Genomic DNA, 21,422 nt, shown 5'->3' with positions numbered 1-21,422 from the left:
AAGGTAAGAGACTTTCCCCAAAAAGTCACTGCTGGAGCAGCAGATGTGGAAAATTCATAGTCCGCAGAGGTTTCGTCATTGTTCTTGGTGTTTTTTAAATTTGATTTAAATCACCAGGTCTGAACAAATATCAGTAGTAGCCTGATGGGCTCCAACGCAGAGCCAATTAGGGAAAAAGACTCATTTCCCCGTTTCCAGAAGGAGGAGCAAAGCAAGCCCTAAAACGAACAGAGAAACATAACATTTCTTCACTTTTTTAGCAGGTGCGGCGTATCGGTTGGAGCCCGTTTCAGACCTGAAAACGTAGACCTGCACAGGATACTGATGCTACTCCGATTCCATGAACTTGCATAGTGGAACTGCCAGGGAAACTAAATCTGACTAGAACAAGAGAAATAACCCATCCAAATTAATAGGAATAGATCGTTTTACAGGCTACCAAACAATGCTGATCACTAACCCTGAAAAGCAAATTAGATCTAGCAAATTGCTGTTGAAAAATTCTTTCAGCACTCTGCTGTTGCTACCGAGCTAGTCGCTGCCCAGAGGTTGCAAAAAAATTGCCCTCAGCTTTGCATTCACAAAGAAACCATTATTAAAGCTAGTGTTTACACTTCTATTTGTTGAAGTGTTCAAAGTGTATTAGTTGCATCATCAAGCGAGTGTGCTATTCTTTAGGCTGCACTGCGATGCAGAAGGAATCAACGAGACGACTCCAAAGTGCCCTGATTTGGAAAAAATCCATAAATATTATTTAATGCTGCCTTCAGTTTTATGAAAGCGTTAGGTTTTTAGAGGACATTTTAGAGAGGTTGTATTCTTTGCATTTATGATTTACTATCTAGGATCAAGTTCATTTGAAAAACACCCTGTTACCACTCAAGGCTCAAATGCAAAATGATTTCTAAATATTTGACGCCACTTTCTCAGCAGGAATTGGAGTCAAATTAAAGAAGCAGATCAAAATGCTAAATTAAACTTGGGATGAGAGTATTTATTATTTGTTGATGTGTAACCGGACAGAGGAGTGAAATGCACATTTGGAAGATGTTTGTTCTTTGCAGAGCAAAGGTATCAGGAATGTAAGCTCCTTGATGGCTGGGAATACGATTGCCAAACTCTCTTATTTTGTACTCTCTCAAGCGCTTAGTCCTGGGCTCTGCACTCAGTGAGCACTCAATAAATACAAATGACTTATTGATTATAACCTGTCCTGAGGGGTAGCAAAAGAACGTGAATTATTTAAGAAGTTGAATACATTCTTTTTATTGAAAAAAGGAAACGAGACCGAGGCGTCTCAAACGGGAAGACAGGAGAGGTTTTAGAATTACTCCTCAGTGGCAGTCGCTCCTTAAATTATTGGTGTTTTACAAGCAATAGAATTTGGCAGAGATTAAAGAACCATTTAAGAGGCGGGTGCCAAATCTACACAAATAAGAACACAGGTGAATGTTCCTCGTAATTAATATTTGTGAGGAATTTAATCCTCTTGGAAGTTCACCCGCAGGAAAAGTTATCTACTCTTCCTTCCCTAACCTTTCAATCAGGCCTTAATCTTGGTTGCCGAAAAAATTAGTCTGGTAGCCTTCTAAGCCAGGTATTTTATTGATTAGCATTTTTCGGGCATTTTCCGTTATAGTTATCCGTCCGAGGAGAGCATCCAGAGTTGAGTAAGGAAAGTGGTTCTTTCATAAATAGGGACCCATAATGATTACGGCAATTATTAAGCACTTTCTATGTGCTAAGCACTGGGGTAGAGCCAAGATCACTCATTCAGTCGTATTTATTGAGCGCTTACTGTGTGCAGAGCACTGGACTAAGCCCTTGGAAAGTACAATTCGGCAACATATAGAGACAATCCCCACCCAATAACGGGCTCACCCATGGGGCAACCCGATCACCCTGTAACCTCCCCAGCGCTTAGAACAGTGCTTTGCACATAGTAAGCGCTTAACAAATGCCATCATCATTATAATTATTATTCCAAGGGGGAGACAGACAACAAAACAAAACAAGTAGACAGACATCAATAGCATCCAAACAGATAAATCAGTACGGACACGATCCTTGTCTCATGGGCCTCGTGACCCATGATGATCCTTGTCTCACAAGGTGGGGCAAGCAGGCATATTATCCCTGTTTTACAGATGAGGAAACTGAGGCCCAAAGGGCTTAGGGAGCATCCCTGAGTCCATACACAGCAGACTAGTGGCAAAGATAACACTAGAACCCAGGCCTTCTGACTCCCAGCCTCAGGTTCTTTTAAGTAGGCCGTTAAAGCTATCTCCCCTTTAGACTGTAAACTCATCGTGGCGTGGCTCAGTTTACTGGAATTATTTCAGAATAATGCAATTCAATTCAAACTTCAGATCAACATTCAGCGTAATGTAGGCACTTCGGCGCGACGCCGCACATTTAGTAGTCGGAGCCAAAGAAAAAGGTCAAATTCGGAACAAAATCAATTTTGTCCTGCAGCTCCTGTGACTTCTTACTCATAGTTCTTAAAACACTGTCAGATCAATCAATCAATCATATTTATTGAGCGCTTACTGTGTGCAGGGCACTGGACTAAGCGCTTGGGAAACCCAAGTTGGCAACATAAAGAGACGGTCCCTACCCAACAGCGGGCTCACAATCTAGAAGGGGGAGACAGACAACAGAACAAAACATATTAACAAAATAAAATCAATGAGATGAGACAGTGCCCCCAATTAATTCCAAATAATATTGATGCCGCATCAATCTCGCTTGCCCCTAGAAGAAACTAGAACAGTTCCAAGTGGGAGGGCATATTTGCATTCTGCCCGTCTAAAATCTAAGATCAACTTTAGAAAGGACAGAGACCGTGAGCCCGTTGTTGGGTCGGGACCGTCTCTGTATGTTGCCAAACTTGGACTTCCCAAGCGCTTAGTACAGTGCTCTGCACGCAGTGAGCGCGCAATAAATACGACTGAATGAAGGGATGAATAACGCGAGGATCTTTTCCTCTGCACAGATCCAGTTCCGACAGAAAACAAAACTTCCTGAGGATGTGCCTTTAAGGTGTGAAATGACCTAGGGAGAATGTAAGAATGGCTTAATTCACGCTCTTATAGACTATCACCCCTGCCATCCTGGGCGCGATCTCACCAGTAAAAGACAAATTTGCGTTCATTTCAGCATCTTTCCTTTCTCAACATAGCCTGAAGATTAATCCTTGCCACGTTCAATACCGTGAGGCATTTTCGTTTCAATTATTTTTAGCTTTTCCCCCACAAGCGTCGTGAGGCTGCCATAATTGCCCCCTTTTAACTCATAAAAGAGACATATTTACTATTTGTTCAAAGGCTTTTCGTGCTGGCGTGCTGTTGCTGTGACAAGGCTGCTCTGAACGCACAGTAGGTGAAATAATATTGTATATTCGACTGCAAACCCAACAGCTAAATGTTAATTTAACCAATAAAGGGACGGGAGAGTAATTACAATCCTAAGACTGTCTTATCTCCGAACGGGGATGAAAATGGAACTTGGGCTTATTGTGTAGCACTCTCTGGCATAGAAATGACCAGAAAAATCAATGAGGCGAACCGACATCATCATCACTGTTATTTATTGAGGATTTACTAAGTGCAGAGCACTGCACTAGACACTTTTTTTGGCATTTATTAAGCACTTACTGCGTGCAATGCACTGTTCTAAGCGCTGGGGAGGTTACAAGGTGATCAGATTGTCCCACGTGGGGCTCACGGTCTTAATCCCCATTTTCCAGATGAGGTAACTGAGGCCCAGAGGAGTGGCGTGACTTGTCCAAAGTCACACAGCTGACAACTGAATTGACAACTGAATGCAAATACAATTGAATGAATGAATTGGCAGAGCCGGGATTTGAACCCATGACCTCTGACTCCCAAGCCCGGGCTCCTTCCACTGAGCCACGCTGCTTCTCACTTGAGAGAAGTTGAGACTCTTGAGAACAACACAAGAGACCGGAAGGTGCGTTCCCTGCCCTCAGAGAGTTGACACTCTAGGGGGAAGACAGGCATTGATACAAATAAATAATTAACAATATATAATTTAGAGATATGCACTTAGGCGCTGCAGGGTTGAGTGTGGGGCGAAGCAGAATGACTCAGTGGCTACCGCAAGGGCCCGGGAAGCCAGAAAGTCATGAGTTCTAATTCCAGCTCTGCTGCTTGTCTGTGTGACCTTGGGCAGGCCACTTCACTTCTCTGGGCCTCAGTTACCTCATCTGGAAAATGGGGATTAAGATTGTGAGCCCCCCTTGTAACCTCCCCAGTGCTTGGAACAGTGCTTTGCACATGGTAAGCGCTTAATAAATGCCATCATTATTATTATTCTCTGGGCCTCAGTTACCTCATCTGGAAAATGGGGATTAAGATTGTGAGCCCCCCTTGGGACAACCTGATCGCCTTGTAACCTCCCCAGTGCTTGGAACAGTGCTTTGCACATGGTAAGCGCTTAATAAATGCCATCATTATTATTATTCTCTGGGCCTCAGTTACCTCATCTGGAAAATGGGGATTAAGATTGTGAGCCCCCCTTGGGACAACCTGATCACCTTGTAACCTCCCCAGTGCTTGGAACAGTGCTTTGCACATGGTAAGTGCTTAATAAATGCCATCATTATTATTATTCTCTGGGCCTCAGTTAAATCATCTGGAAAATGGGGATTAAGATTGTGAGCCCCCCTTGGGACAACCTGATCACCTTGTAACCTCCCCAGTGCTTAGAACAGTGCTTTGCACATAGTAAGCGCTTAATAAATGCCATCATTATTACTATTATTCTCTGGGCCTCAGTTACCTCATCTGTAAAATGGGGATTGAGACCGGGAGCCCCACGTGGGACAGGGACTGTGTACAACTCTATTTGCCTGTATCCACCCAGTGCTTAGTACAGTGCCCGGCACACGGTGAGCGCTTCAAAAATACCATCATCATCCTGATCATCATCTTGCCCCAGCTAATCGTCTTCCCTCCAGGTCACAGAGCAACCTGGGTCCTAATCCCAGCTCTGCCAACTGCTTGCTGTGTGACTTTGGGCAAGTCACTTAACTTCTCTGTGCTTCAGTGCACCTGTTCTCTCTTCTCGGCGGGGGGGGGGGGGGGATGGAGAGGGGGAGGAGAGGGGGAGGAACAGGCAGCCCAGAAGAGTTAAGCGACTTGCCAATGGTCTCACAGCAGGCAAGGGTCAGAACCAGGATGGGAACCCAGAACCTCCGACTCTTCCCACCGGGCCACGCTGCTTCCGAGTCTACGGATTCAACTCCGTATTCGGTGATTTATTTGGTTCTCTCATTCTGGCATTTGTGATACTCATCGATCGATCTTCATTCCTTCAGTCGCATTTATTGCGCACTTACCGGGTGCAGAGCGCTGTACTAAGTGCTTGGGAGGGGACAATAATAGTATTTAAGGGGCGCCTACCGCATGCAGCCGGCGTGGCCTAGTGGATAGAGTCAGATATTCATTCATTCAATCGTATTTATTGAGTGCTTACTGTGTGCAGAGCACTGGACTAAGCGCTTGGGAAGTACAAGTCGGCAACATAGAGAGACGGTTCCTACCCAACAGCGGGCTCACGGTCTAGAAGATAGTGGCTTGGGACCTGGGTTCTTGTCTGCTGTGTGACCCTGGGCAAGTCCCTTAACTTCTCCGTGCCCCAGTTACCTCGTCTGTAAAATGGGGTCCAAGACCGTGAGCCCCTGCGGGATATGGGCTGTGAGCCCACTGTTGGGTAGGGACTGTCTCTATACGTTGCCACTTTGTACTTCCCAAGCGCTTAGTACAGTGCTCTGCACATAGTAAGCGCTCAATAAATACGATTGATGATGGGCTGTGTCCAACCTGATTATGGTGAGGGGAGAACGTACCCGAATTTTCCCACTATTTTCATGTCCAAAATCCGTGTTCTAGAAGAACCGCAGGTTCTGTCATGTCTGTTCTGTCTCCCGTCTCCGTAAAAAGGCAGGCGACAGCTCCCGGCAGAACCGTCCCTTTTTTTTACCCTAACGGCCTACGAGCAGCTTTTCGCGTTTGCCAACCACGATTATCAGTGGCCAAGATGCCCAAGGACCACCTGTTTGCTAAATTGTCAGTGACCCTTACGCCCTCGATGTTCACCGGAAAACGACCCCATTGCCCGTTTGACGAGCCCAACGGTGGGAGCGTGTAAATAATAATAATAATAATAATGACAGTTATTAAGCACTTACTATATGCAAAGCACTGTTCTAAGCGCTTGGGAGGTTACGAGGGGATCAGATTATTATAATAATAATAATAATAATGGCATTTGTTAAGCGCTTACTATGCGCAAAGCTCTGTTCTAAGCGCTTGGGAGGTTACAAGGTGATCAGCTTGTCCCACGTGGGGCTCAGTCTTCATCCCAGATGAGGGAACTGAGGCCCAGAAAAGCGAAGTGACTTGCCCAACGTCACCCAGCTAACAGTTGGCGGAGCCGGGATTTGAACCCGTGACCTCTGACTCCAAAGCCCGGGCTCTTTCCACCGAGCCACGCTGTAAATGCTACCTCTCTGGCGAATTTCCTTCCGGCTCGAGGACCGTGCGGCCTAGGGTCCAATTGTCGGAAAGTTTAATTGTTTCCCCTACGACTCTAGCCTCCCTTGTGCGCTCGGAGCATACGGTGGAGGCTAATAGTGGGAAAATTTGACTGCAGCGCGCCTCTCTGCTCTCTTCATTAAGCTAATGGAACATTTTCTTCGCATTTTCTCCCTAGGGTGGCTGGGAGAGTACAACCTTCTAATTGTTGCTCTTACTATAATTGGAGGTGGTAGGAGTACATGTAATCTCATTGTCTTTCCTACGTGGTGGTCGGTTTATTTAGGACCTATTGATAATTCCCAGCCAGACGCTGGAATCGCAGTGAGTATTACATTAGCCTGCTCTCCTAGGAGAGGGAGGCACTGAACAAAGATGATTATTAACCGCAAAGAACATAAACCAGAGATGGCCCCCAGCACAAATAGAAATGCGATTAGCCCCAAACAAAGGTGCCGGGGACCTCTGAGGGTTGTTCTTCTGGACTGATATATTTACCTCGCTTTTCCTGGGAGAACAGCGGGAAGGGCACTTTGTGGGGTTGGCGGAATCCCTGCTGAGAGGCGGGCAGGAAGGCCCTGGCCCATCCCAGCCTCCTGAAGGAGCTTTGGGAATCAATCAATCAATCAATCGATCGTATTTATTGAGCGCTTACTGGGTGCGGAGCACTGGACTAAGCACTTGGGAAGTCCAAGTCGGCAACACATAGAGACGGTCCCGACCCAACAGCGGGCTCACAGTTTAGAAGGGGGAGACGGAGAACAAAACCAAACACACTAACAAAATAAAATAAATAGAATAGATATGTACAAGTAAGATAAATAAATAAATAGAGTAATAAATATGGGGAAGAGCTGGGTGTGAGACTGCCCCAACTTGGAGCTGAGGAAGGCCTGGGGGAAGGTTCTGGAGCAGTCCTATATTCATTCAGTTGAATTTCTTGAGCGTTTACTGAGTGCAGAGCGCTGTACTAAGCACTTGGAAGAGTCCAACCTAACAATAAGCGGACACGTTCCCTGCCCACAATGAACTTAGAGCCTACAGGGAGAGACAGACTTCAGTATAAATCAATAAATTACGCTACAAATGGTCTGATCTGACTTCAGTATAAATCAATAAATTATGCTACAAATGGTCTGATCTGACCAGTAGAAATCAATAAATTACACTACAAATGGTCTGATCTGACTTCAGTATAAATCAATAAATTACGCTACAAATGGTCTGATCTGACCAGTAGAAATCAGTAAGTTACACTACAAATGGTCTGATCTGACTTCAGTACAAATCAATAAGTTACGCTACAAATGGTCTGATCTGACTTCAGTAGAAATCAGTAAGTTACGCTACAAATGGTCTGATCTGACTTCAGTATAAATCAATAAATTACGCTACAAATGGTCTGATCTGACTTCAGTATAAATCAATGAATTACGCCACAAATGGTCTGATCTGACTTCAGTATAAATCAATAAGTTACACTACAAATGGTCTGATCTGACTTCAGTATAAATCAATAAGTTACGCTACAAATGGTCTGATCTGACTTCAGTATAAATCAATAAATTCCGCTACAAATGGTCTGATCTGACTTCAGTATAAATCGATAAATTCCGCTACAAATGGTCTGATCTGACTTCAGTATAAATCAATAAATTACGCTACAAATGCTCTGATCTGACTTCAGCATAAGTCAATAAATTACGCTACAAATGCTCTGATCTGACTAAAGACTCGTTGTGAGCAGGGAATGTGTCTGTTGTATCGTTCTACTGTCCTCTCCCAAGCGCTTAGTACAGTGCTCTGCACACGGTAAGTGCTCAATAAATATGATTATTCATAATCACCTATTCAATAATCAGTCAGCGGTATTTATTGAGCGCTTACTGTGTGTGAAACACTGTAGTAAGCGCTTGGGAGAGTACAATGTAATAACCAACAGACACATTCCCTGCCCACAACGAACTTAGAGTCTAGAGGGAGAGACAGACTTCAGTATAAATCAATAAATTACGCTACAAATGGTCTGATCTGACTGAAGACTCGTTGTGAGCAGATGTGTCTGTTATATCGTTCTACTGTCCTCTCCCAAGCGCTTAGTACAGTGCTCTGCACACGGTAAGCACTCAATAAATATGATTATTCATAATAACCTATTCAATAACCAGTCAGTGGTATTTATTGAGCACTTACTGTGTGTGAAACACTGTACTAAGCACTTGGGAGAGTACGATATAATAACCAACAGACACATTCCCTGCCCACAGTGAGCTCACAGTCTAGAGGGGGAGACAGACATTAATAAAAATAGATAAATAATTCCCTGCCTACAGTGAGCTTGCAGTCTAGAGGGGGACTCTAGACTATTTATTTTATTTTGTTAGTATGTTTGGTTTTGTTCTCTGTCTCCCCCTTTTAGACTGTGAGCCCACTGTTGGGTAGGGACTGTCTCTATATGTTGCCAATTTGTACTTCCCAAGCGCTTAGTACAGTGCTCTGCACATAGTAAGCGCTCAATAAATACGATTGATGATGATGATGATGACTGGTCCCTAGGTCTTAATGGGGGAAAGAGGAGAGATCGGGTGGGGGTCTTTTAGACTGTGAGCCCACTGTTGGGTAGGGACTGTCTCTATATGTTGTCAGCTTGTACTTCCCAAGCGCTTAGTACAGTGCTCTGCACACAGTAAGCGCTCAATAAATACCATTGATTGATTGATTGATCTGCAAATCCTGCTGTGGCCTCCTTTGCGAATCCTGCTCTGCTTTGGCTGAGAAGCAGCCAAAGTGTCCTTCAGAAGAGGGAGGTTGTTGCCTTCGATTATAATTATTATTAATATAATATTATTATTACTGCCCTCCCTCTGCCCATCCGCCAAGCTCGCTCTCTTCCTCCCTTCAAGGCCCTACTGAGAGCTCACCTCCTCCAGGAGGCCTTCCCACACTGAGCCCCTTCCTCCCTCTCCTCCTCGTCCCCCTCTCCATCCTCCCCATCTTACCTCCTTCCCTTCCCCACAGCACCTGTATATGTGTATATATGTTTGTACAGATTTATTACTCTATTTATTTATTTATTTTATTTGTGCATATCTATTCTATTTATTTTATCTTGTTAGTATGTTTGGTTTTGTTCTCTGTCTCCCCCTTTTAGACTGTGAGCCCACTGTTGGGTAGGGACTGTCTCTATATGTTGCCAACTTGGACTTGCCAAGCGCTTAGTACGGTGCTCTGCACACAGTAAGCGCTCAATCAATACGATTGATTTATTGATTATTACAGTAGTTCAACAGAGATTGCATACATTCCATATTCTGAATACGGGGAAAAGCGGGGATGGCTTGTCCTCCAGCTGTCTCTTGATCCAGGCTACCGAATCCATTTTCCTTCCCTTACTTCCCTACTTATAATAATACTAATGATGGCATTTATTAAGCGCTTACTATTTGCAAAGCACTGTTCTAAGCTACTTACCGAGATGGGAATGGAGGATGAGGTGTTTCTTATGCCGGACTTTTGCGCAGCTTTGGAACTCAAGGCTGTCACCCCTCTCCTTCTCCTCCCCCAACCTAGGGACATACCGGGGGGCATTAAACGGAGCATGTTGAAATGCTGGCCAAACATGCGCAACCAGAGGATTTCCTCTCTTACTTGCAGAGAAAAGCTCTTGTTCTTGAGCTTAAAAATAGAACTGGAGGCAGCATTTCCTTATACTAGTTGCACGGTTTCAATCATATTTTTTGAGCGCTTGCTGTATGCAAAGCACTGTAATAATAATAATAATGATGATGGCAGTTATTAAGCGCTTACTATGTGCAAAGCACTGTTAATAATAAAAATAATGGCATTTATTAAGTGCTTCCTATGTGCAAAGCACTGTTCTAATAATAATAATAATAATGTTGGTATTTGTTAAGCGCTTACTAGGTGCAAAGCACTGTTCTAAGCGGTGGAGCACTGTTCTAAGTGTGGGGAGGTTACAAGGTGATCAGGTTGTCCCACATGGGGCTCCCAGTCTTCATCCCCATTTTCCAGATGAGGGAACTGAGGCCCAGAGAAGTGAAGTGACTTATAATAATAACAATAATAAAAATAATGGCATTTATTAAGCACTTACTATGTGCAAAGCACTGTTCTAAGCACTGGGGAGGTTACAAGGTGATCAGGTTGTCCCACATGGGGCTCCCAATCTTCATCCCCATTTTACAGATGAGGGAACTGAGGCCCAGAGAAGTGACGTGACTTGCCCAGAGTCACACAGCTGACAGCTGGCGGGGCCGGGATTTGAACCCCTGACCTCTGACTCCAAAGCCCGGGCTCTTTCCACTGAGCCACGCTGCTTCTCTAAGCTGCTGCTGTTCTAAGCTCTGGGGAGGTTACAAGGTGACAGATGAGGGAACTGGGGCACGGAGAAGTGAAGTGACTTGCCCAAAGTCACACAGCTGACAACTGGCGGGGCCGGGATTTGAACCCATGACCTTTGACTCCAAAGCCCGGGCTCTTTTCCACTGAGCTCTGTGCACTAAGTGCTGGGGAGAGTACAATATGTGACAGTGCTTTGAGAATAAAAGCGCTATACAAAAATCAAGGCATTCTGAAATTATTTGTAAGCGCTTAGTACAGTGCTTTGCATACAGTTAGTGCTCAATAAATACAATTGAATGAATATAAGATGCTTTAAGTAGATTCCCTAGCTGTATATATTTTTACGTTTGCCTCCCCTATTAGAATATCAGTTCCTTGTGGGGCAGGAAATATGTCTCTTTTGGGATGTACTTAGTATTCATTCATTCTCAGTGGAAAGAGCCCGGGCTTTGGAGTCAGAGGTCAGGGGTTCAAATCCCGGCTCTGCCACTTGTCAGCTGTGTGACTTTGGACAAGTCACTTAACTTCTCTGTGCCTCAATTCCCTCATCTGTAAAATGGGGATTAAGACTGTGAGCCCCCCGTGGGACAACATGATCACGTTGTAACCTCCCCAGCGCTTAGAACAGTGCTTTGCACATAGTAAGCGCTTAATAAATGCCATCATTATTATTATTATTAGAGAAGCAGCGTAGCTCAGTGGAAAGAGCCCGGGCTTTGGAGTCAGAGGTCGTGGGTTCAAATCCCGGCTCTGCCACTTGTCAGCTGTGACTTTGGGCAAGTCACGTCACTTCTCTGGGCCTCAGTTCCCGCATATGTAAAATGGGGATTAAGACTGTGAGCCCCAAGTGGGACAACCCAATCACCTTGTATCCTCCCCGGTGCTTAGAACAGTGCTTTGCACATAGTAAGCGCTTAATAAATGCCATCATATTATTCAAGCCCCCTCCTTCCTTAGACTGAGCCCCTTCCTTCCTCTCCGCCTCCTCCCCCTCAAAATCCCCCTCGCCGTACCTCCTTCCCTTTCCCCAAAGCACCTGTATATATGTTTGTACGTATTTATTACTCTATTTACTTATTTTACTTGTACATATCTACTCTATTTATTTTATTTTGTTAATATGTTCTGTCTTGTTGCCTGTCTCCCCCTTCTAGACTGTGAGCCCCCTGTTGGGTAGGGACCGTCTCTATGTGTTGCCAACTTGTACTTCCCAAGCACTTAGTACAGTGCTCTGCACACAGTAAGCGCTCAATAAATACGATTGATTGATTGATTGATTGTTGGGTAGGGACCGTCACTATGTGTTGCCAACTTGCACTTCCCAAGCGCTTAGTACAGTGCTCTGCACAAAGTAAGCGCTCAATAAATACAATTGATTGATTGAGCACTCACTGTGTGCAAAGCACTGTACTAAGTGCTCAGGAGAGCACAATATAACACTAAACAGAAGCAATCCCTGCCCACAACAAGCTCACAGTCTAGAGGGGCAGAAGGACATTAATCAGCGCTTAGAACAGTGCTTTGCCGATAGTAAGCGCTTAATAAGTGCCATTATTACTATAAATATCAATAAATGACTGATATGGACATCATCATCATCATCAATCGTATTTATTGAGCGCTTACTGTGTGCAGAGCACTGTACTAAGCGCTTGGGAAGTACAAGTTGGCAACATATAGAGACAGTCCCTACCCAACAGTGGGCTCACAGTCTAAAGCATAAGCACTGTGGGGCTGGGAGAGGGGATTCATTCATTCAATCGTATTTATTGAGCGCTTACTGAGTGCAGAGCACTGGACTAAGCGCTTGGGAAGTACAAGTTACTTGGGATGGGATGGATAAAGGGAGCAAGTCAGGGTGCTGGAGAAGTGTGAGAAGAGGAAAGGAGGGCTTAGGGAGATGGGCCTGCAATAAGGCTCTGAAGGGGGAAAGAGTAATTGTAGGAACGGACCAGGAATCAATACTCCGTCCCCTTTTCCAATGGTGTTGTTGGTCAAAAGTGGGAATCTTTCGGTGAAACGTTCCCATCTTGGGGATTTGCTCATTTTTGGTGCCTAAACCGCGTTGCTCACCTTGGGAGAGCAACCCAGGTGGACTCCTTTCCCCCTAAGACGTTAGTTTCCAAGCCAACTAGCTCTGTGCATGACTCAAGACAAGGATCTTAAAGCCCTTTCTAATCCCTCCCGAGCCAGAACTGCGGCAGGTTTATTGGAAATTAAATTCTTCCTCTCCTCCCCTCCCCAAAACGGTGCGTTTCGGTAAGAAAGGCGATTCAGCCGGTTTGAATGAGCCCCTGTGATTTTCCAACCCTAACTCATTTAGAAAAGTCACATCGCTAATTGAGAAAAAGTTTAATGATTTTTTTTTTCCTCCTATTAAAACTCGACTGCTTTATGGTAACGGTGCGCTCACTGGAGAAATTCATTACATTTAGGCATTGTGTTTTCGTGTAAATACCGCTGCCAAAATGTATTAGCAAGAAATAGAATATTCTTGTTCATGGTTCATGTGGTATCTGAAAGGAATAATTGTATAGCTAATCAGTAAAAACAAAGTCAATGTTCCTCTTGAGCTTGTACAATAGAAACTAAATTAAAACTATTCAGGCTCACAAAATGCAAATATGGCCCATTTCCATCAGCAGGAAAATAAAAATGTAATAGGTGGAACTTGCGGGCCAGGCTCACCGCCCTCCCTTCTCCCGGGATCTCGGAGAGGCTCCGGAAAACGCACCGCGTCCGTCTTTCTAGCGCAATCAAACATTTCATTGTTTTTAAAACGGCAAAATTATCAGCCATTCCGCCGAACAGCTCGGGGATATCCAAAACCCCGTCAGGGGAAAAGAAATGCTAATCAGTGCAGTCGCGGCAACCTAAATAGCACTTTAGTATATTAAACAGTAACGTGAGATTAAATTCCCAGTCAACTCAAAGGCAAATAACCAACATCAATTGAAACAGATTAAATCTCTTGAGGGGGAGAGGCTTGGGGAGGAAGCCATAGCAATAACCCCAAATCCTAGGGGGGCGGTGGGTTTCTCTCCTCCCGCGCTGGAAGTTTGACAAGCTACGCTGCCTTCAAAGCTCCAGCCGGGTTGAAAATCATTGCGGTATTTATTAAGCGCTTACTACGTGCCAGGCGCTGAACTAAGCGCTGGCGCGGATACAAGGTGGGCCACTGTCCCACCTGGGGCTCGCGGTTTCCATCCCCGTTTTCCAGATGAGGGATCTGCGACCCTCATCTTTTAGACTGTGAGCCCACTGTTGGGTAGGGACTGTCTCTATATGTTGCCAATTTGTACTTCCCAAGCGCTTAGTACAGTGCTCTGCACGTAGTAAGTGCTCAATAAATACGATTGATGATGATGACCCGGAGAATCAATCAATCAATCATATTTATTGAGCATTTACTGTGTGCAGAGCACTGTACTAAGCGCTTGGGAAGTACAAGTTGGCAACACATAGAGACAGTCCCTACCCAACAGTGGGCTCACAGTCTAAAAGGGGGAGACGGAGAACAAAACCGAACATACTAACAAAATAAAATAGACTAGATATGTACAGGTAAAATAGAGTAATAAATATGTATAAACATATATACATATCTACAGGTGCTGTGGGGAAGGGAAGGAGGTAAGATGGGGGGATGGAGAGGGGGACGAGGGGAGAAGTGAAGTGACTTGTCCAAGGTCACGCAGCAGGCCACCGGCAGAGTCAATCAATCAATCAATCGTATTTATTGATTTACTGATCAATCGTATTTATTGATTTAAATTTAAATAAATGTATTTATTAAATCGTATTTAATCATATAAATACGATTGATGATGATGATTTATTGAGCGCTTACTGGGTGCAGAGCACTGGACTAAGCGCTTGGGAAGTACAAGTCGGCAACATATAGAGACGGTCCCGACCCAACAGCGGGCTCACAGTCTAGAAGGGGGAGACAGAGAACAAAGCCGAACATACTAACAAAATAAAATAAATAGAATAGATATGTACAAGTAAGATAAATAAATAAATAGAGTAATAAATATGTACAAACATATATACAAATATATATAGTCGGGAGGAGAACCCGTGACCCTCTGATTCCCAGGCCCGGGCTCTCTCCGCTAAACCAGGCTGAACAGGGAAAGAAATGAGGGGAAATTTCAAAGTCCCATTTCCACCCCCAGCAGAACTCGTGGAAAAGAGCCCGGGCTTTGGAGTCAGAGGTCACGGGTTCAAATCCCGCCTCCGCCACTTGTCAGCTGTGTGACTTTGGGCAAGTCACTTCTGCTTCTCTGGGCCTCATTCCCTCATCTGGAAAATGGGGATGAAGACTGTGAGCCCCACGTGGGACAGCCTGATCACCTTATATCCCTTCCGGCGTTTAGAACAGTGCTTTGCACATAGTAAGCGCTTAATAAATGTCATTATTATTAGAATACAACGGAGTTGGGAGATGCATTCCTTCCCCACAAGGAGCTTCTGTTACTATTAATGTTACTTTTCTATGATGCTGCTGAAAACATACATTTCCACCACACATTCTGGCCAGAAGGTTGCTAGGGATTAGGGAAAGTTCATCAGATAACATGCATTAATCGGGCAACGAGAAGCTGTGTGACTTTGGGCAAGTCACTTCACTTCTCTGGGCCTCAGTTCCCTCATCTGGAAAATGGGGATGAAGACTGTGAGCCCCACGTGGGACAGCCTGATCACCTTGTATCCCCTCCGGAGCTTAGAACAGTGCTTTGCACATAGTTAGCGCTTAATAAATGCCATTATTATTATTATTAGAATACAACGGAGTCGGTAGATACATTCCTTCCCCACAAGGAGCTTCTGTTAATATTAATGTTACTTTTCTCTGATACTTGCTGCTGAAAGCATACATTTCCACCACACATTCTGGCCAGAAGGTTGCTAGGGATTAGGAAAAGTTCATCAGACAACATGAATTAATCGGGCAACGAGAAGCGGCGTGGCTTAGAGGGAAGAGCACGGGCTGGGAATCAAGAGGCTCTGGGTTCAAATCCCAGCTCCACCGATTTCCTACTAGGAGACCTTGGGCAAATAATAATAATAATGACGGCATTTATTAAGTGCTTACTATGTGCAAAGCACTGTTCTAAGCGCTGGGGAGGTTACAAGGTGATCAGGTTGTCCCACGGGGGGGGCTCACCGTCTTCATCCCCATTTTACAGATGAGGTAACCGAGACCCAGAGAAGTGAAGTGACTTGCCCAAAGTCACACAGCTGACATGTGGCGGAGCCGGGATTTGAACCCATGACCTCTGACTCCAAACAATAATAATAATGATGGTATTTATTAAGCGCTTACTATGTGCAAAGCACTGTTCTAAGCGCTGGGGAGGTTACAAGCTGATCGGGTTGTCCCACGGGGCGGCTCACCGTCTTCATCCCCATTTTACAGATGAGGTAACCGAGGCCCAGAGAAGTGAAGTGACTTGCCCAAAGTCACACAGCTGACCTGTGGTGGAGCCGGGATTTGAACCCACGACCTCTGACTCCAAAGCCCAGGCTCTTTCCACTGAGCCATGCTGCTTCTCTATCACTTCACTTCTCTGTGCCTCAGTTCCCTCCTCTGCAAAATGGAGACTCAATCCCCGTTCTTCCTCCTCCTTAGACTGTCAGCCCCATGTGGGACCTGATTATCTTGTATCAACCCCAGCGCTTACTACATAGTGAGTGCGTAACAAGTACCACAATAATTCTGAACCTGTTTAGATACAGCGCCCCGTGTTGTTGGAAGAAATGTTTTGTGTGTCCACGTGCGACAATAAGTACGACAGTATGACCTTCCCTTCAAACAATGGTATCTATTGGGTGCTATGTGCACAGCACTGTACTAAGCGCTAGGGTGGATACAAGCAAATCAGACCAGCCACAGTCCCTGTCCCACATGGGGCTCACCGTCTTCATCCCCATTTTACAGATGAGGGAACTGAGGCCCAGAGAAGTGACGTGACTAGCCCGAGGTCACACAGCAGACAGGCGGTGGACTCGGAATTAGAACCCAGGTCCTTGCTCTGGCTGCTTCCCTAGTCAATCAATCAATCATATTTATTGAGCGCTTACTGTGTGCAGAGCACTGTATTAAGCGCTTGGGAAGTACAAATAGGCAACAAGTCATCTAGTCACTTAACAGATAGTCACTTATCTGTTGTGTTATCTATCCACTTATCTATCCCCACAGCACCTGTATATATGTATATATGCTTGTATGTATTTACTACTCCATTTATTTTATTTGTACATATCTATTCTATTTATTTTATTCTGTTAAAATGTTTGGTTTTGTTGTTGGTCTCCCCCTTCTAGACTGTGAGCCCGCTGTTGGGTAGGGACCATCTCTAGATGTTGCCAACTTGGACTTCCCAAGCGCTTAGTATGGCGCTCTGCACACAGTAAGCGCTCAATAAATATGATTGAATGAATGAATGTGTGCAAATGTTCCCACTTAGGGGACCAGAAAAGTCACAGCTTCTTGGCATCTTCAGCTAATTGCAGGAAAAGCGAAGGCTTAATTAAAAAGCAGTGATGAGGACCCAAGAGTCTCCTTAATTACTCACTGGACTCTCAACTCTTCTCTTAGACTGCGGTTTCTGCGGGATATTAGAAAATAATCTCTCCTTGGAATTAGGCGACCCTTCAAGAGATCACCTTCTAACCAATCAATCAATCAATTGTATTTATTGAGCGCTTACTGTGTGCAGAGCACTGTACTAACCCCTTGACCAGGCTTCCTCTGATTTCTGACACGGAGCTTTACAGAAAGCCGAGCGGGTCATCGGTTGAAACGGAAGGGAAATTAAGGAATAAAATGAGAATAAGGAATAAAATTAGACTGGATGCTTCTCGAGGGCAGGGGGGTCAATCAATCAGGGGCATCCACTAAGTGCCTACAGAGTGTAAGACGCCGTACTAAGGTCTTGGGAGAGAACAAGAGGAAGTCACACGTTTTCTCGTGGAACTTAGTCTAGTGAAGGCTGGGGGAAGAAATAAGGATAGAGTATCAAGGCTGATGCGGTAGTTCAACAGGGAAATAATAATGATAATTGTGGTATTTGTTAAGCACTGATTATGTGTCAGGCATCGAACTATTGTCTGTTTTATTGTTCTTTCCCAAGTACTTGGTACAGTGCTTAGGGAAGCCGTGTGGTTCGGTGGAAAAGAGCCCGGGCTTTGGAGTCAGAGGTCATGGGTTCAAATCCCAGCTCCGCCAATTGTCAGCTGGGTGACTTTGGGCAAGTCACTTCACTTCTCTGGGCCTCAGTTACCTCATCTGTAAAATGGGGATTAAGACTGTGAGCCCCATGTGGGACAACCTGATCACCTTGTAACCTCCCCGGCGCTTAGAACAGTGCTTTGCACGTAGTAAGCGCTTAACAAATGCCATCAGTATTATTATTATAAGTCACTTAACTTCTCTGGGCCTCAGTTACCTCATCTGTAAAATGGGGATTAAGACTGTGAGCCCGCCATGGGACAACCTGATCACCTTGTAACCTCCCCGGCGCTTAGAACAGTGCTTTGCACATAGTAAGCGCTTAACAAATGCCATCAGTATTATTATTATAAGTCACTTAAGTTCTCTGGGCCTTAGTTACCTCATCTGTAAAATGGGGATTAAGACTGTGAGCCCCACGTGGGACAACCTGATAACCTTGTAATTTCCCCGGGGTTTAGAACAGTGCTTTGCACATAGTAAGCGCTTAATAAATGCCATTATTATTATTATTATTATTACAATGCTCTGCTCACGGTAAGTGCTCAGTAAATACAATTGACTGATTGGCTGACTGCTTGGCACATAACTTAAATCCCCATGTTCCCGATGAGGTAACTGAGGCACAGAGAGGTGAAGTAACTTGCCCGAGGTCACCCAGCAGACAAGTAGCAAAACCAAGGACCTTCTGACTCCCAGACTGGTGTTCATTCATTCATTCATTCAATCGTATTTATTAATAATAATAATAATAATGGCATTTATTAAGCGCTTACTATGTGCAAAGCACTGTTCTAAGCACTGCGCTTACTGTGGGCAGAGCACTGGACTAAGCGCTTGGGAAGTACAAATCAATCAATCAATTGTATTTATTGAGCGCTTACTGTGTGCAGAGCACTGGACTAAGCTCTTGGGAAGTACAAGTTGGCAACATATAGAGACGGTCCCTACCCAGTACAAATCGGCACGCTGCTTCTCTTGGAGGAATCCAATAGATAATAATAATAATGATGATGGTATTTGTTAAGCACTTACTATGTGCAAAGCACTGTTCTAAGCGCTGCGCTTACTGTGGGCAGAGCACTGGACTAAGCGCTTGGGAAGTACAAATCAATCAATCAATCGTATTTATTGAGCGCTTACTGTGTGCAGAGCACTGGACTAAGCGCTTGGGAAGTACAAGTTGGCAACATATAGAGACGGTCCCTACCCAGTACAAATCGGCACGCTGCTTCTCTTGGAGGAATCCAATAGATAATAATAATAATAATAATGACGATGGTATTTGTTAAGCGCTTACTATGTGCAAAGCACAACGAACGGCTAAGAGCAACGAACTGACAGTGCCACAATTTTTCAGTGTGTTGATCCAAATATTGACTGTCTTCCAAGGAAATCAAGATCCCACTCCAGTGTATATGGTAAAAAAAAAAAAATAGACGGTGCTACTGGTTGGGTACCCGATATTATTTGGGTGAAAATAAAAATCAGTGCGTGCAAAATAGCTGGCACCCTCCTCACCCCCTAAAAAAAAACTTTATTTTATCATCATCATCATCAATCGTATTTATTGAGCGCTTACTATGTGCAGAGCACTGGACTAAGCGCTTGGGAAGTACAAGTTGGCAACATATAGAGACAGTCCCTACCCAGTACAAATCGGCACGCTGCTTCTCTTGGAGAAATCCAATAGATAATAATAATAATAATGACGATGGTATTTGTTAAGCGCTTACTATGTGCAAAGCACAACGAACGGCTAAGAGCAACGAACTGACAGTGCCACAATTTTTCATCATGTTGATCCAGATATTGACTGTCTTCCAAGAAAATCAAGATCCCATTCCAGTGCATATGGTAAAAAAAAAAATAGACAGTGCTACTGTTGGGTCCCTGATATTATTTGGGTGAAAATAAAAATCAGTGCGTGCAAAACAGCTGGCACCCTCCTCACCCCTTAAAAAAAAACTTTATTGTTATCATCATCATCATCAATCGTATTTATTGAGCGCTTACTATGTGCAGAGCACTGTATTAAGCGCTTGGGAAGTACAAGTTGGCAACATATAGAGACAGTCCCTACCCAGTACAAATCGGCACGCTGCTTCTCTTGGAGGAATCCAATAGATAATAATAATAATGACGATGGTATTTGTTAAGCGCTTACTATGTGCAAAGCACAACGAACGGCTAGGAGTAACGAACTGAGAGTGCCACAATTTTTCATCGTGCTGATCCAGATATTGACTGTCTTCCAAGAAAATCAAGATCCTATTCCAGTGCATATGGTAAAAAAAAAAATAGACAATGCTACTGGTTAGGTCCCCGATATTATTTGGGTGAAAATAAAAATCAGTGCGTGCAAAATAGCTGGCACCCTCCTCACCCCCTAAAAAAAAACTTTATTTTATCATCATCATCATCAATCGTATTTATTGAGCGCTTACTATGTGCAGAGCACTGGACTAAGCGCTTGGGAAGTACAATTTGGCAACATATAGAGACAGTCCCTACCCAGTACAAATCGGCACGCTGCTTCTCTTGGAGGAATCCAATAGATAATAATAATAATGACGATGGCATTTGTTAAGCGCTTACTATGTGCAAAGCACAACAAAGGGCTAGGAGTAACGAACTGACAGTGCCACAATTTTTCATCGTGTTGATCCAGATACTGACTGTCTTCCAAGAAAATCAAGATCCCATTCCAGTGCATATGGTAAAAAAAAAAAAATAGACGGTGCTACTGGTTGGGTCCCCGATATTATTTGGGTGAAAATAAAAATCAGTGCGTGCAAAATAGCTGGCACCCTCCTCACCCCTTAAAAAAAACTTTATCATCATCATCATCAATCGTATTTATTGAGCGCTTACTATGTGCAGAGCACTGGACTACGCGCTTGGGAAGTACAAGTTGGCAACATATAGAGACAGTCCCTACCCAGTACAAATCGGCACGCTGCTTCTCTTGGAGGAATCCAATAGATAATAATAATAATGACGATGGTATTTGTTAAGCGCTTACTATGTGCAAAGCACAACGAACGGCTAGGAGTAACGAACTGACAGTGCCACAATTTTTCATCGTGCTGATCCAGATATTGACTGTCTTCCAAGAAAATCAAGATCCCATTCCAGTGCATATGGTAAAAAAAAAAAAATAGACGGTGCTACTGGTTGGGTCCCCGATATTATTTGGGTGAAAATAAAAATCAGTGCGTGCAAAATAGCTGGCACCCTCCTCACCCCTTAAAAAATAA

The sequence above is a fragment of the Tachyglossus aculeatus genome, chromosome 14, assembly GCF_015852505.1.
Source record: "Tachyglossus aculeatus isolate mTacAcu1 chromosome 14, mTacAcu1.pri, whole genome shotgun sequence".
In the NCBI taxonomy this organism is placed as follows: domain Eukaryota; kingdom Metazoa; phylum Chordata; class Mammalia; order Monotremata; family Tachyglossidae; genus Tachyglossus; species Tachyglossus aculeatus.
Note: the sequence above shows the minus strand (reverse complement) of the source record.